Raw genomic sequence first — 16,871 nt, 5'->3', positions numbered from 1 at the left:
TTCTCAAAATTATAACTAAAAGAAGAAAAAAAGAGAGAGAGAGAGAGAGAGGGAGAAGAGGAGGCGGATGAGAATCGTTAATTTAATGAACTAAAATTCACTTTTTATATATTAGTATTTTTACCAGGTTTTTATATATTTTTAGATAAGCATCTCCTTCCGTTTCCACTCCGCGATACTCGTCGAGCATCCTGTCCACTATGCAACACCCGGATCGGCATAATGTGCCAAGAATGCATTAAAAAAACAAGAAAGTCATCAGCTGGACCACCAAAACACATCAGAAGGAATAGTATAGCAATTCAAGTACACGTCAAAGAGATAGAGGATGGATTCATGAAGCGAACTAATCCATAAACATTCAGACAAAAAAGAAACAAGAATATTTATAAACGATCGGTGAATTCTGTGATACTACACGTCCTAGATACACCATCAATTGAAGAAAGAGACTTACAACGTTACTACTCATCTTTAAAATCAGCAAAAAAATATACCCTTTAACTCAACGTGAAAATGAAGATGCAAGGTGTTAGATCTTAACATATTCATCCCATTCGATCTCATACAATATCTTCCGCTTTACACTTGCTTCCAAGATTCCTAATTATTTCCGGACCATTAGTTAACCAATAGACTAAAAACTTTACTGAATCATCGTGTTTTTTGTATTAAGTTCTTCTTCTTCAGGCCATGTGACCGTCCCGTAATGCAATATATCAGATTTCATGTTTTCATTTTTTTGTTCATCAAATCCTGATATTAATTATTGGATGTAAGAAATCAATTTTCTTTATCAAATATATCAAAAAAAAAAAATATATATATATATATATACATAAATATCAATTAATTTAATATGAATTTCTTTTGCAAGGATTTTTATTGGAAAAGGTTGGAAATTTATTTAATAAAATCCCCTTATATGATGCACAAACTGTATATGTATTAGTAATTTATACTGAAAGAAAGTGAAGGAAAATATATATATATATATATATACATGAAGTATGAAGAATCTAAAAAATTATATTTTATTTTTTTACATTAATTTATGTTTAAAATATTCAATAATTTAGACGTAAATGTTCGTGTGTGTATATATATAAATATATACACGCTTTAAATTTGCTTTAAAATTAATTTTGTTGCTATGTTAATCGTTTATAATGTGAAAGAATTTGTGTCTTTGATAATATTAATATTAATAAACGATAATGAATAAATAAACAAAAATGTTTTTTGAAAATATAACCCCCTCCATTATATATACATTTATGGTGTATCTACTGTTTTGCAAAGCTTAATGATATATCATTTGCCTTGATACAAAACAAAATATATATAAATATATATATATATATATATATATATATATATATATAATGATAATTATTATAATAATAATGATAAATACAATATTAAGTATCTGACTCGTTTGTAACAGTCTATAAAATTGATTAAAACAATTTACATTAGATTTAATGTGTTTTAATTTATATTTTTTAAGCTTTTTCTTAATATAAAAATTAATTTAAAAGGTTTTTTATGCGATAAAAACCCCATTTTTTTAAAAATTGAAAAGTTTTTCCTATTTTTTTCGCTCTTCTTTGCTCTTTTTTTACAACCTTACACAAGCTAAATAAATATTCTGATTCAAACCCCAGGCTATAAATTGAAATCCAATGCAAGATAAACATGCAAATAGAATTCTTAGAATTCTTTAACACAGTTTAAACTTTCCCTATTCCATATATTTTTAATGACTCTTCAAGCGAGGAAAGTAATGTTAAAGAAAGGGGAGGAAAAAAAAAATGTATATTCTGTAATTTTTAGATGTGTCTAAACATCTTTCACCATACAAAAATGTCGTAAAAAAATGTAAATTTTAAATTATATTTTTATAAAAATTCACTCGACTTATCTTACCGATAAAGAATTTGCGATATTCCTATCAAAGAAACGAGTAAATTGTGTTAAAGAGATATAAATACAGACATACAGACGTACCGAATCGATCTACTCGTTAGATTTCATTCAATAAATTATATACTCAATGAACTGTATCTCATTTAAAGTCTCGTTTATGCTTATCTTAACAAAATATTAATTAGTGTAGAAAATATTGCTTATTATTATACACAGTTTAATGATATTTTCAGGATATTACTTTGCTTTCTATCAATTTAGGTCAGTACAGAACATTAATATGCTCCACCCAATATCATTAAAGTAGTTAAATGCATATATATATGTGTGTATATATACATTATAAAATCGAATTTTCAGTAATTTACTTTAAACGAGGGAGAGTATTGGCATTTAAAATTGTTTCGCTTAATTAAATTTTAAGTATTAAAAAAAGAATGGAAGTGAGGAAATGTTAGTTAGGTTCGTCGTTAATTTTAATATAAAATTACTGTTAATTTTTAGGCTTTTTTAAGGAGATTTTTTAGATTCTATAGAATGGTTTCATCACTCACTTTTGGAATGTTGCACACACACTATCTGCTTCCAACAGCAATTTGTTTTCTCTTCTCCACTCGACGTATATATATATACACACACACCACACACACACACACACACTATACTTTATCGAAAGAAATTTTGCTGCCTTCAAAAAGAATTTCCTTCATCTTTGCCAGTTTTCAAATAATATACTAAAAATATAATATTAAAACTAAGATTTGTGTACGAAGCTTTAATTTCTAGCAATTTTCTACCTTTTATATTTATTTAATATATACAAAATTACACGTGAAAATGCTACAAAAATCATAATTTTCTTGCAATTTTAAAGAAGAATCTAGCGCAAAACGTGTTACTAAATATAATTTTTTTTTTATGAATAATAATTCGTTTTAAAACTATTTAAAATCTTACTAAATTGAAAATATTTATGATTTTTCACGTTATTCCTTCAAGAATATATATATATATACTTTTTCGAGATATGAAATATTTAAAGTTCTAAAATAAGAAATTTATTCGATTATTCAACTGAATTTTTTGACTGATAACTGATGAATACCTTTTCTAACCGATTTATCTTGAATAAATATCAAAAAAAGTGGATGCATTTTCTTTAAAATTCAATATTATATTTTTCTCTATAATATTTAGGTCAGTTTTTTCTATATTTATTTTAAGATAGTAAATGTTTTCATGGAAAAAAAGCAATACACTCTATAGACTATCTCAATTCTATTTTTATTTTTCCCTTGAATATATATATATATATATATATATATATATCTTATATTCTATTTTATAGATTATATAGGACTATTTTAAATATTTATTAAGCAGCTGAGACGTTTACTATTATAATTCATAAGGTTCTTTCATAAAATTCTATTCAAAGTAGGCACACGAAAACAAAATCTTAAATTTCCTATGGACAATTTTACTTGGAAGTAATGTTTTTATAAGCATGTAAAAAAATATATAAACATTACTCATGTCCCCAAAAAAAAGAACATTTTTATGGTAAGCAAATCCTATTTATCTTGATATCTGATCAAGATTTTCAATAAACCAGAACACTCCTTTCTCCATGGCAATTTTTGTATGTACGGTACAGAAAATACATATAAATTTCCTAGATATTGGTAGAAACAGAAAATGATTTGTTAAGCAATACACGGCATGATAAATTAAAGAATTTTCCTGCAAGATTATATATAATCAATAATATTAAAGGGGAGAAAAAGGGAAACTTTTCTATAAAATAACTTTAGAAAATGGTTACTAAAAGAAATCAGAAAAACGTAGATACATTTGGCTCCGTACAGAATGAAGTGTATCTCTCTACCTTATACCAGCTTCGATTTAAGAAATGCTACAAAAATTCGACTTGAAATTACTTCAAATCTCTACACATATGAGATTTTTTTATCCTTATCTGTTTAAATATATATATATATATATATATATATATATATAATGTAAGGTAACCATATATATATTTAAGGTAATTTTACAGAAAGATTGCCAATAAGAAAGAAAGAAATTTGTAAAGTCAAACAATCTGAACTGATTACAATTAAGAAGTAAATCACGTTTTCTATATCGAAACAGCATTTCCGAACACAATACACATTATCGTCCAGGGAAAATAGAAAATTTCATTTTGGTTGCTGCACACTTATTGCCACCATTAGTATCCTTTGCCTTCACTCGGTAATCTTGTATCCAACCATTTCTACTTCGCTTCTTCTGTACCAGACATCAAAAAGATTAGATTCTATTTACGAGAAAGTTACGGAAGATTCACTTCTTTAAGAAACCAACACGAAATCACCTGGACTCATCTAAAACCCATAGAAAACACAGAAAAAACACCCAAGGCGATCTTGTCAAATATATATAAAATTTAATCATCTTAACTAAAAATAAACACTCAGAAGGGAGGGATAATAGGATACGTATATCCCTTCCGGCGAGTGTATTTTTAGTTGTATAAGGGATGAAATTGTAAGAATTATATTCTATTTATATGCACACGGGCATACTCCCTTCTTTTATATATAGTAATATCGAACAATGTCACGAAACTAATCATAACATATTGCTTTTTTTGAGTTTTACATAAATATTCAAAAATCTTATTTTCTTATAGCTTGCATATATTATACGAGAAGGTCGCAACTACACTAGAAGATCAGGTTTTTCTTTTTATTATTATTATTATTATTTCTCTATCCATCCATATTGTTCTATTTTTATTTCTTATTTTGGTATATTGGATATTTGCCAGCAATTTTTCTTTATTTTTTTTCCTTCTGGAAACAGGTTCTAACCCACATTATAGGACCGTAAATTGCGAACAGGTAAAGGAAAGCTCAGAGGAGGAAATGTCAGTTTAATTGCCATGGACTTTCGATTGCCATATCGCTAAGAGTTTTCCAAGACTTTTTAAGAAATCACTTGATCAAAAACTTTGATGTTTTCTCCATCGTTTATTTGATTTAAAAAAAGGGAGAGAAAATAAAAGAAATAAATCTGTTATAAGCATTGTTTCTTCGTTAGATAAAGTTCAGATATCGGAGAATTTCGCCGCTGTAATGGCACATACTTGAGTACAACAATATAAATTATTATTAAATTATAAATCTCAATTACTTATAACGTATAAAACGAGCATAAAAATAGATTTATATATATATATATAGTTTTTTTACTATTAAACTAATATCATTTATAGATTTTCTATAATAATATATCAAGTCGTATTTACTTCTATATTAATATACGTCAAGAAGTTATTAATGTGCCAATAAACTTCTATAGTAACTAAGTAATTTAACACTAAAGAAAGAAAACGTGTAGTATAACACGTCTCGTGGATCCGATACTAAAAGTATATACTGTATAATATGCCTCATAGAAAATACATGTAATGTGTTTCTATTATATTTGATACCTTATTCTATATATAGCATGCTGAAATTATTATTTTTTTCATTGCTATAATAGTAAATTTTTGATTTAAATTAATATCGTAGTATTGACATTAAATACGAGGTTTAATTTAATAATTCAAAATTATTTTCCAACATCTTTGCTACCTTAATAATAAAAATTATTTATTTATTTTTGAATAATGTATTTTTAAATGAAAAATATATATTAAAAAAATCATGTTTTAATATATTTATAACAGTATAAATCTATATCAGTTGCAGTTAAATACTTTAAAGGTTGAATATTAAAAATAAATTTAATATTTTATTTAAAAAATTAAAGATAAATGATTATTATAATAAGATGTCATTTTTTAAAGACATATAACAATAAAAGATTAACAAGTATTTTTTGGGCGGAAATATATATATATATATATACATACAGGGTGGCCAATTAACCGTGTTTTATATTGTGTTCAAGACATACTTATGTATATGTATCGTCTACTGAGTTAAAAACAACGCGATTTTTTTCTACAAAAATTATATAACTACCAAAACTGGTACAATTCATTTCAAAATAAAGGTAGCAAATTAGTCTGTACTAGTTTAACTGACTTTAAGACCATCCTGTAAGTAAATTTTTATCGTAGGGTTGATATAGATTTAACCGTTTAAAGACAATTGATGCTTTATTTGTAGTCAAGTGTATCAAAATTCGTTTAACTGATTTTTGGACCTCCCTGTATATAGATTTTATAAAACCAATAAAATTTTAAATATTTACATCTTTTACATCAATACTGTATTGAAAAAAACCGGAAATTCCATCTGTAAATTTTTATATTTTCATTTTTTAAAAGACACTTAAGTAATATAACATCACGGATTCTCACTAACATAAAACTTTTACATATTCTACGATTAATATTTAAAACATTTCTTTTTCATTGTTTTGTTGTTTTTTCCCCATTTTTTTTTAAACATTAAGCTACTCTTCCCCCTCCCCTTATCTCTCTTGTAGAATTTAAAATTTCAACTCGTTTCTAAGAAGACAATCATTATTATTTCAAAAATATCAAGATGAAAGTTCTCAAAAAGTTATTATTGATGCGAATTCCATTTCGGTAAAAAGATATTGACAAACAGCAAACAAGCACAGTCGATTGCACACAGAGAAAAGTTTCCTTCCCTGTTCTTAACCTTACAAATGTCCTAACGAGATTCCCATTATATCTTGAGAAAAACTTTACTTTTGCTTCTAATAAGAAGAGATATAATGAAACAAGAGGAGGGGGTAAGAAACTGGCAATAATGATAGTTATAAAATCTTATTTTTATGAATAAATTTAATTCTTTTTTTTCCCTTTTATATATATTTAAATTGTTACATTGTTATAACGAAATAAATTTGTTAATTAAATCATTTAATTTGTAATTTATAGCTTTATTTTTAATGCTTTTTTTTATGTAGAACTCTCTACGTTTAAAAACAGTGCTTTTCGTAGTTATAAAATCGTATTTTAATGATTAAATTTAATGCATTTATAATTATTATATCACTACAACGGAATTTAATTTAAAGCTATATATTGCAAATTATTTTTTATATATAAAAATGTATTCTTAAAGTGTGTGATAATTACGAAATCTTATATTATATAAGTAATTTTATTTGTATACGTTTTTATATTTAAAGAAAATATTTGTACATATCTTATGGATTCTATATGCTTGCCCTTATATCATTTTTACATCCTTATGTTATATTATTACATCAATTCTTTATACCCACCTTATACATATCTCTACAGTAATTTTTTTTATATTACATCATATTTTTAGATTCCAATATGTTGCTACAAATCAATCCCTTAACATAAAATCATAAAATATATTTTAAAAAAAAATTTATCTCAATGTTCAGAAAATCGATTTTAAAAATATAATGCCACTGAGAGTGACGTATCTTAATCCATTTTTAGTAACAAAAAACGTCATTGTGACGTCACGTCTCAAATTCTCTATCCTCACGTCACAAATTGTCAGGTCTAGAAAATATCATCTCTTCCCTTCGTATGAGGAAACATTTAACTATGAATGTCTTTTAAATGCCAAATTCATTCAAATGTAAGGTTTATAAATTTTTAACAAACTAGAGAGACATTTTGATACTTTAAAGTATTGAAATATTACTACAAAATGGTTTTATAAATATTTAAAATATATATATGTAAATTTTTAGATTATCCATAATAAATTGTAAATAAAATTCAAATTTTTTGTAGTTAAAAAAACAATTTTTTTTTCTTGTAATATAAAGTAGATTTGATTGTTCGATGTGTGTTCTAGTTAAAGTTCTAGAAAAAGGAAAATTTCTATATTTATACAGACATGTAGAAAAGTAAATATTACACTCGACTGAGTCTATTGAAGAGAAAAACGTTTATATAAATGTTACAATCTGTTCAGATGCTAAATTTAGTTGGCCTTAACAGTTACTTTTCTTATAACAACCGATACAAATGTACTATAAATTGCTTTATATATATATATATATTCCTCGTATAATCTATTAATGTACACAAAACATATTTCAAATAAATTAATAATAATCTGATGACAAGTCACATAAATCTAAAACAAAAAGAAAAATAATTCGCAATTAATATGGAAGACACTTTCTGGCAACCGTACAGAACTTTTAAACTATGCTTAATTATATATATATAATAGTATAAAATTATATATTATATATAATTATTATTATATAAAGTATAATCTTCAAAAAATATTTTGTAATGTACGCATTTATTATATTAAAAAATTATTTATTCAAATAAATATTTATTTAATATCTAATCATTTTAATTTATTTTATTCATTTTTATAAAATCCATTTTATATAAATATAATTTATTTTTCGTGTAAACATGCTGCAATCACAAGTTATCAACGGACAATGACTAGCGCGAATATAATAAAATGCAAATAAAAATAAAATATTCTAACATGTTAATAATTATTATTTGATTAAGATCAAAATATTGTCCATAATTTATTATACAACACTTTACTATATATGTATATTAATTAGAGGATGTTAGAGTTGTACAGTAATGTCTATATAATTCATGAATCATTCTTTATTATTATTATTAGTATTTTTTTTAAACTTGAAAATATTTTCGATGACAAGACGTGTAACAAATCTATAGAGAATTATTCGCCACTCATGATTATATCAGGTGCTTGAAAGCTTAACAAGGATTATAATCTCTGTCTCTGTGGGAAAACTAATCATTTATCACAAGAACGTATTATTGAAATAATCTGAAATTTAGTTACTTATTCTCTCAGGAAGTAATGCTTTAGAACTATAAATTACTCTTGAATCAATTTACTCAACGTTCTATTCAATGCGATTGCTGTTCTATAGATGTCCTCAATTAATTAAAAGTTCTGAGTTACGATTCGAATATTTACATTTTATAAAGTTAGAAAAGCTTTAATAGTATGTCATCAGAATAAAATTAAGTAATGTACTTCCTGTGATTTCACTTTATTTTTCCTGTGTAATAATGTAATTAAGTATGAATTTATTCATCGCACAGACTTCATACGACATCACTAACAGTTTCAAGAATGTTAAAGGCTCATCGTAAAGGTTACGTTTCGGTTGTTTTAAGCTACTTTTATCTCATTTGATTGCATTTTTCTTAGATTTAATTATCATCCCAGTTAAATTATTTATATTTTTATCCATCTTTGCTTTAATACTCTCAAGAATTGATTAAGAGTATTTTTAATAACGATAATTGATTTAACAAAAGTATCTATTTGATAACAGCTGAAACCACTCTGTTGGATGATCTAAATAATTAAATTAATTGGATCGGTAAGATTATCTAAAGTTGTTTCCAAAAAAAAAAAAAACAATTTATAAACAAGTATCAATATTTTCCATTTAAATCCTTCCTAATTCTCACGAACAATAGATACTATTTACATTAAAAATAAAGAGTATTAAACTTTTATAAACATTAATTTTAATTTAACAATAATTAAAACTTGGAATATAATAAACAGGGATTAATTTTATGATTATATGTATAAATATGCATTAATAGAAGGAAAGGAAGATAGAAAGAAAAAAGCACTTTTCTCACAGCATGACTTGCTCTAACTCTGAAAAGACAAGAGTGGCCTCAAAACTGTAGAGTGATGCATCATCTTGAATTGTAACTTTGCTTTCAAACCGTACCAATTCATCATTTTGGTTAAATGTATTTAACCGCTATTTGTCTTCAGACATTACCCAACTGGCAGACTTCGTTATAATTCTATAAAATCTGTTTGTAAATTAACAAATCTGTATAGAAGTTATTCATAAACTAGAAGAAAGAACCTCACAAAACATCCCTTCATCTATCTATTATTATATAGAACTCATTTTTACTTCTATTCAATCACTTATCTAAGCTTATATATTATTTTTTTTTTTAACCTCAATAGTGAGTCATTCACCCCATTTTCTTTTCTATTTCCGAGTCTATATATTCTATCATTAATCTTTACTCCACTTTTTTTTTAAAACTCTATCCATGTAGATTTGCATGTCTCAACAAATCTTCGTGTGGCTTTACTGAAATAATTATTATAAATTGATACAGATTATATAATAGAAAAATCATTGGATGAATTAATTTCGTTTGGAGAAAAAAATATTATTATTATTTTTTTATTTTTGGTTTTAAAATTCCATTTAAAAAAACCTCTTTTTAGATTATTATTTAAATTGTAATTTAAATGTGTGCATTGTGTTAAAATATGCATAAATAAATGTAAATTTTTATGTTAATAAGGGAAAATAAATAATATAAATAAGTTATATATATCAAGAGAGGGGAAAAGAGTTGTGTATAGAATTGCAATGGAAATAAAAATTTACATAAATAGGTCTTTCCATCAGAAAAATCAAATCTATTCTGTCAAAATCATTTTGAACTGCACTTTACGTTTCCTGTAGTATTTTACATACTTTATTTATTGCATATTCAAAAAAGACATTTCCGAGCCATTCTTTAATTTCCTTAAATTATAACTAATTACTTTATTTTTAAAAGAGTTATACTTTTAATTAAAAAATGTTATTACATTCAAAAATGTATCATAAATTAGTGAATTTTGTGTGTAAAAATAAAAAAACAACCAGCATTTACAAAAAAAATCTATAAAATAATCAATTTCAGATGTAACAATAACGTTAAAATAATCGATTTCATTTAAAAATTCAAAATAAATAATCGATTTCAAACGTAACAATATGATTAAAACAATCGATTTCAAACGTAACAATAGCGTTAAAATAATCGATTTCATTTAAAAATTCAAAATAAATAATCGATTTCAAACGTAACAATATGATTAAAACAATCGATTTCAAACGTAACAATAGCGTTAAAATAATCGATTTCATTTAAAAATTCAAAATAAATAATCGATTTCAAACGTAACAATAGCATTAAAATAATCGATTTCATTTAAAAATTCAAAATAAATAATCGATTTCAAACGTAACAATATGATTAAAACAATCGATTTCAAACGTAACAATAGCGTTAAAATAATCAATTTCATTTAAAAATTCAAAATAAATAATCGATTTCAAACGTAACAATAGCGTTAAAATAATCGATTTCATTTAAAAATTCAAAATAAATAATCGATTTCAAACGTAACAACATGATTAAAACAATCGATTTCAAACGTAACAATAGCGTTAAAATAATCGATTTCATTTAAAAATTCAAAATAAATAATCGATTTCAAACGTAACAATAGCGTTAAAATAATCGATTTCATTTAAAAATTCAAAATAAATAATCGATTTCAAACGTAACAACATGATTAAAACAATCGATTTCAAACGTAACAATAGCGTTAAAATAATCGATTTCATTTAAAAATTCAAAATAAATAATCGATTTCAAACGTAACAATAGCGTTAAAATAATCGATTTCATTTAAAAATTCAAAATAAATAATCGATTTCAAACGTAACAATAGCGTTAAAATAATCGATTTCAATTTTTAAAAAATCAAAGTAAATAATTGCGTTTAATCATTCATTCATTCGAAATAAACATTTTTCAAGGCAAATTTTTGCTTTTTATAGTAAACTTTTTTAAATAATATTTAACAGATTAAATTATTAAAAATATACATATATATATTTTTTTTAAAAAATTACAAAATGTTTGATAAAGCTTTACATAATAACATTAATGAAATTGATAAATTTCTCATATAATTTAAAACAAAAGTACAGTACTTTACTATTACTAAACGAAAATGTTGTTCGCTTCACATAATAAACTCATGCAAAGATGAAAGTTGGAATCACGCAAGAAACCGTTTACATAAACCATTATACAAATTCTTTGAAGTTTTGTTGCTTTAATTTTGTTTGACTTTGTAAGAAACGATAAATGGTTCTATACAAACATTACGTTTTGTTCGATATAGAAATATAAAATTATCATATAATAATAAAGTTAACATGTACAAATCTAATTTTAATTCAAAATTTAAATATATATATATATAAATAAAAATAGCATACCATTTATTAACATTAACAACAAAAATAAAAGTAATTAAAAGAAAGACCAACAGAAACTTCATTATTATTATTTTTAACACAAAAAAAAGAATAAATAAATATTTAAGAATTAATTGAAAAAAAATATATGAAATATAATCTAATTTATATTATATGTAATTTAAAAAATAATTATGAAAAAAAAAATTAATAATAATAATTTTGTTGTCGAAATTATTCATGCTAATTAAAATAATAAATTACTATGAAAATTTAATTAAACTTTCTAAATCCTAAAAACAAATAATAATAAATTCGAAAAGATTATAATAGCTTTATAATGCAAGCACGTGGTTAATGATGTTATTGATAGTTGTTTCCCTTTCTTTTATAACCTGTGCCATCATCAAATATCCTGGTGAATAATTTTTAGATAAGTTAGTTTGAAATATGAATGCCTATTAACGTTAATAAACAGTTCAATTATCTCATACACTACTTTCGCTTCGATATTTAAAGATTGCTTCTTTATTTTCTCTTCTTTTTTTTTTTAATTTTAATTTTCTGATACTGATATTACTTAAACACGTATACTTACTCTTTCCATATTGATGGAATTTCTATGGCAACTTTCCATGTTTTTTTTAAACTCTTCCTTCTCGTTACTATAGTTACGAGTTACGTCATTCTCGTGTACGTGAAACTCTCATTAGGAAAAATAATCACGAAATGTAGAAGCGCTTCTGTTATCTGTACGTTCCTAAACGATATACCTACTAATTAAACATATATTTTGTTCCATTTTAATGGTTTTTATTTAAACTATATTTTATTATTTTTTTTTAAATTCTCCGTTTTTTAAAAAATTATTTTCTCTAAATTTTTTAAGTTATACAATTCGAAATATTCAATTAAATAACGATGACTTATAATTCGATGATAAATCGTGTTTTGCAGGAAAGCCATACATCAACATTTTTTTCCCTCTTCATCTCGGTCTCTTGCCGATTCTCATGCTGATAAAATTTCGTAATAATTCTCATTTTTATGGTTCAATATCTAATATGATAAATTTTAACGTTCCTTTTAGGAATTTCCTTTTTTTTTTGCATTTTTTTCCTATTAAGAAAAATGTTTGTCTTTCGATTGTCGGTTTGATTATTCTTTAAGAGAAATTGTTTATAGAAATTTATCACTGGAAATTTTATTTTCTTATTCTTAACCGATAATTTCGTTTAAACTCAACAGAAAATTAGCATTTAAAATATCTCGTGCTTAATAATAAAATTCTATTCGCTACAATGGATACTTCTTAGTACTTTCTAAGTTTAAAAAAAAAATATCTTTTAAGATTTTTCTAACAAATTAGAATTTGTCTAAGAACAAAATTTAATAATTCTGCTTATAAACTAAATTTTTATTAAAATAAATTAAGTTTATCGGAATAAATTGTAAAGAAAATATTATTCAGGACTTTTTTTTTATTAAAAAAAACTAATAAACCTCTTCCAAATTTATATATATATATATATTTTAAAATAATCTTTAAAAAATAAATTATTAAATTATGTACCAAAATATACCGAATTTGTACTATTTTATATTTAAAAATGTTTAAATTAAAGAAACATGAGCTGTATTTTTTCAATTGCATTTTTTTCTGATTGACAGTAACTAACTGGATACGTGGATACGTATCCATGTAATTCAATAGATTAATAAAAAATAAAATATAAAACTTTATTATCCATTTTATTCTTTTCGGGAAATCTAATGAAATCATTTCCTAAGAAAAAGATTCTATAGCAAGATATAAATCAAATTATGGCATAAACTGTATTACTTCATCACTCGAGTCACATAATCAGTTTTTCTATAGTTTAGAATTTATTTTCGTGTTCTTTTTCTCCCTCCTTCCCTTCAGAGAGAATCTCATGACTGTAAGGATTACGACACATTGGAAACATAAAGAGCACAATAAAGTGTTGTATATATCCCTATAATCCAGGTAGAACATACAGTTCTTCCTTACCTCTCGTCTATCATGGACCAAAATGTTCGTGACTAAAGTGATAAAACAACGAATACGTTACAAACATTCTATAAAGCTTCTCCTTGCACAAAATTCACGTTTTGATGCGGTAAGAATATTAAAACTGGGTTCTAACTCGTTGAGAGGCATAATGTGGCATCACAATGTATTTGCTTCCTGTGGGTATATCCAAATTTAATGATGAATAAAATCTTGTTTGAATACTTAAAAAGGGTTGACAATTCCTATAGGTTTTACTTTGCATTTCTTATATTTTCAATCATTTTTAACTTAATATATTTAGAACCTAGTTAAAAATTTAGAAATGTGAGGGGGAGGTAAAATGCTTTGTCAGATTTTTAGTATCTTCCTAAAACGGTGTAAAATATAGCCTATAAATATACATATATGCAGGACACTTTAAAAAAAATGGAAATTTTTCTTCAATTCAATAATCATAAATAAATAAAATGCTTTCATTTAATATTTATTTTCGAAATATTTAAATATCGTACACCGTGACCGAATTTCCACACTGTTATAACTCACTAAAATTCGTGTTTTAAGACACAAAAATGAATTTTTTAACGACTTATTGGGTGTTTTTTATTATGGAAAAACATAAATATGTCATCGTACGAATATTTCATCAAAACTTCAATTAAATTATAATAAATACGTCATCGTGTTTGCTCACGAATCGATTCAAATGAATATTTTAACGTTAAAAATCAAGTTCTAGTAATTAAAAAAAAGCTCTTAAATTTATTAATCAGAAGATTATTTACACTTTAAAAAAAGCTTTTTAATCTCTAAAAAACATGTTTTAACATATATTTATAAGATTAAATTAAAAGATACCTTTTAATCTCTTCAAATCCTCTTCCTCATTGGCGTAACACTTATTGATCTTAAGTATATATGACATTTTTCGGATTCATAAAAATTCAATGTATTCTCATCGATCACTAAAAATTATAATAAACGATTTAGAGAATACTTTACGTAGAGGAATAGGGGGAATGTAAAAAAAAGAATGACAACATGGATCCCTTCAATCTTTTCTAGGTATGACACAGATTATCTTTTCATGGCATGTTCATCAACTTATCCAGATTGGTTGTCAAGTTACTTTCGCTAAGAAAAAAAAATAATAATCAATAATAGCATTATCTCGAGAGGAAAAAAAACAAACTTTTAATGGGATTATTACACTTATTATCTATAGAGCATTATAACATTAGCAAAGAATTAATAGATGATGATAAACTTAAGATGTGAGGTGATAAAATATCTTTATCAAATTTATAAACTTTAAACAATAAGAAAATAATGGTTAAAGTTATATATGTACAGGGTGGCCCTAACTGTGTTTTTCCCCCCAAAAAAACTCAGTAATTTTTACAAAAAAGTCAGCAATATTCGCATTAAAAAGTATTTCAATTTATGAACTGAACAAGGAACAATGTAAAGTAATAACAAATTTAAATAAGATTTTTAATTTAATCTTTATAATGATTAACTGGCTTTTAAGCCTCATTTTATATTTTTCTTTGAAAAAATAAATAAATAAAAATTTTATAATAAAAGAAAAATAAAATAGATTTTCTGGAAAATTTATAAAAAATATATTCACCACTTAAACTAAATTGAAAAAAAATGTATTTACAGAAAAGTAAATGTATTATTATAAAATTTATATAAATATTCTAATAAAAATAAAATAAATATTGCAAATTACTTATTATTGGCAAAGACATATTTTTGAAACAATTTTGATAAAAATTGTTTTTTAACTTCAAAACAGAATTTTATTTTGAAAATATTCTTATTATTATTATTATTTGATATTTTTAAATTAAAATAAATAAATTATCTAATGGAAACATGCAAATTACCTTCAATGTGAATTTATGCATTATATATCATTATTTTTGTTTAATTTATTCAATAATACCCCCGATTACTATGCTTAAAATAAGTAAAAAAAAAAATACGTCTCACGAGAAGAATAAATTATGTTTTAGAAAATAGTAATATGTAAACACAAATAAAAATTCTACATGATGAAGAGCATACACACGTGATACGTTTTACACATGATAATAAATGAATACCCCTAACAAAACAAAGGGAAATTGTTATTAATTTTATAAAATAATACAGACAAATACATTTGTATGTATTAAAATATTAATAAACCTGTCATTTATCATTTTAATACGACACAAATATGTAAATATCCACATATAACGTTGACTATTTTTTAAACATACTTCAAGCTTTATGTAATATAACTTTATGTAAACTGAAAGTGTAAATAAATAGGAAACTTGTAAAATATTTTCCGTAATATCATATAGAACATGCAAATAACCCACACTGCATTATTTACTACGAGGCTATACAAAGATATATAAAGTTATTTCACTTATATATATAACATATAGACTACTATAAAAAGGCTTTTATATAAAGAATAATATATTTTATGTATGAATATACAGACCTAACATTTTACTATTTATGTGACCTGTACAGTCGAGTGACGCATACATAACCATATGTACTGTACATATTTACAACTTGTATCTAGATTAACGTGAAAAATAATATCGATTTCGACATTTTATAGCCATTTTACATTAATTATAACTTTTTATATTGAAAGTAAATTAACTATAAAATGTATATAATATTATAGTTATATAAGGGTGGTCCAAAACACGTGTCGTTAGCAAGCAATCCAGCAATTTGTGTGTGTGTCAAAGCTCTGTAATTTGCGTATTAAACAAGAAGAATGTCATTTTAAACAATTTTGTTT

General features: G+C 24.1%; 1 protein-coding gene and 1 long non-coding RNA gene across 2 annotated transcripts in view; one reads left to right on the top strand and one right to left on the bottom strand.

Annotated features, from left to right (window-relative positions):
• The window catches only part of LOC136981008 (protein turtle-like), a 112,449-nt gene extending 111,644 nt beyond the window's left edge, over positions 1-805 (top strand). Inside the window, exon 14 of the mRNA XM_067277254.1 lies at positions 146-805. The gene's annotated coding sequence lies outside the window, so the exon portion shown is untranslated. The remainder of the gene's footprint in view (positions 1-145) is intronic.
• Positions 1-15,180, bottom strand: part of LOC136981009 (uncharacterized) — a 45,220-nt gene extending 30,040 nt beyond the window's left edge. Inside the window, exon 1 of the long non-coding RNA XR_010881633.1 lies at positions 14,909-15,180. This is a non-coding gene — a long non-coding RNA (uncharacterized lncRNA). The remainder of the gene's footprint in view (positions 1-14,908) is intronic.
• Positions 15,181-16,871: the final 1,691 nt, after the last annotated feature.

Source organism: Centruroides vittatus, unplaced genomic scaffold (assembly GCF_030686945.1).
Source record: "Centruroides vittatus isolate TY-2023 unplaced genomic scaffold, ASM3068694v2 contig_738, whole genome shotgun sequence".
Classification (NCBI taxonomy): domain Eukaryota; kingdom Metazoa; phylum Arthropoda; class Arachnida; order Scorpiones; family Buthidae; genus Centruroides; species Centruroides vittatus.
This window is presented reverse-complemented; position numbering and strand designations above follow the sequence as displayed.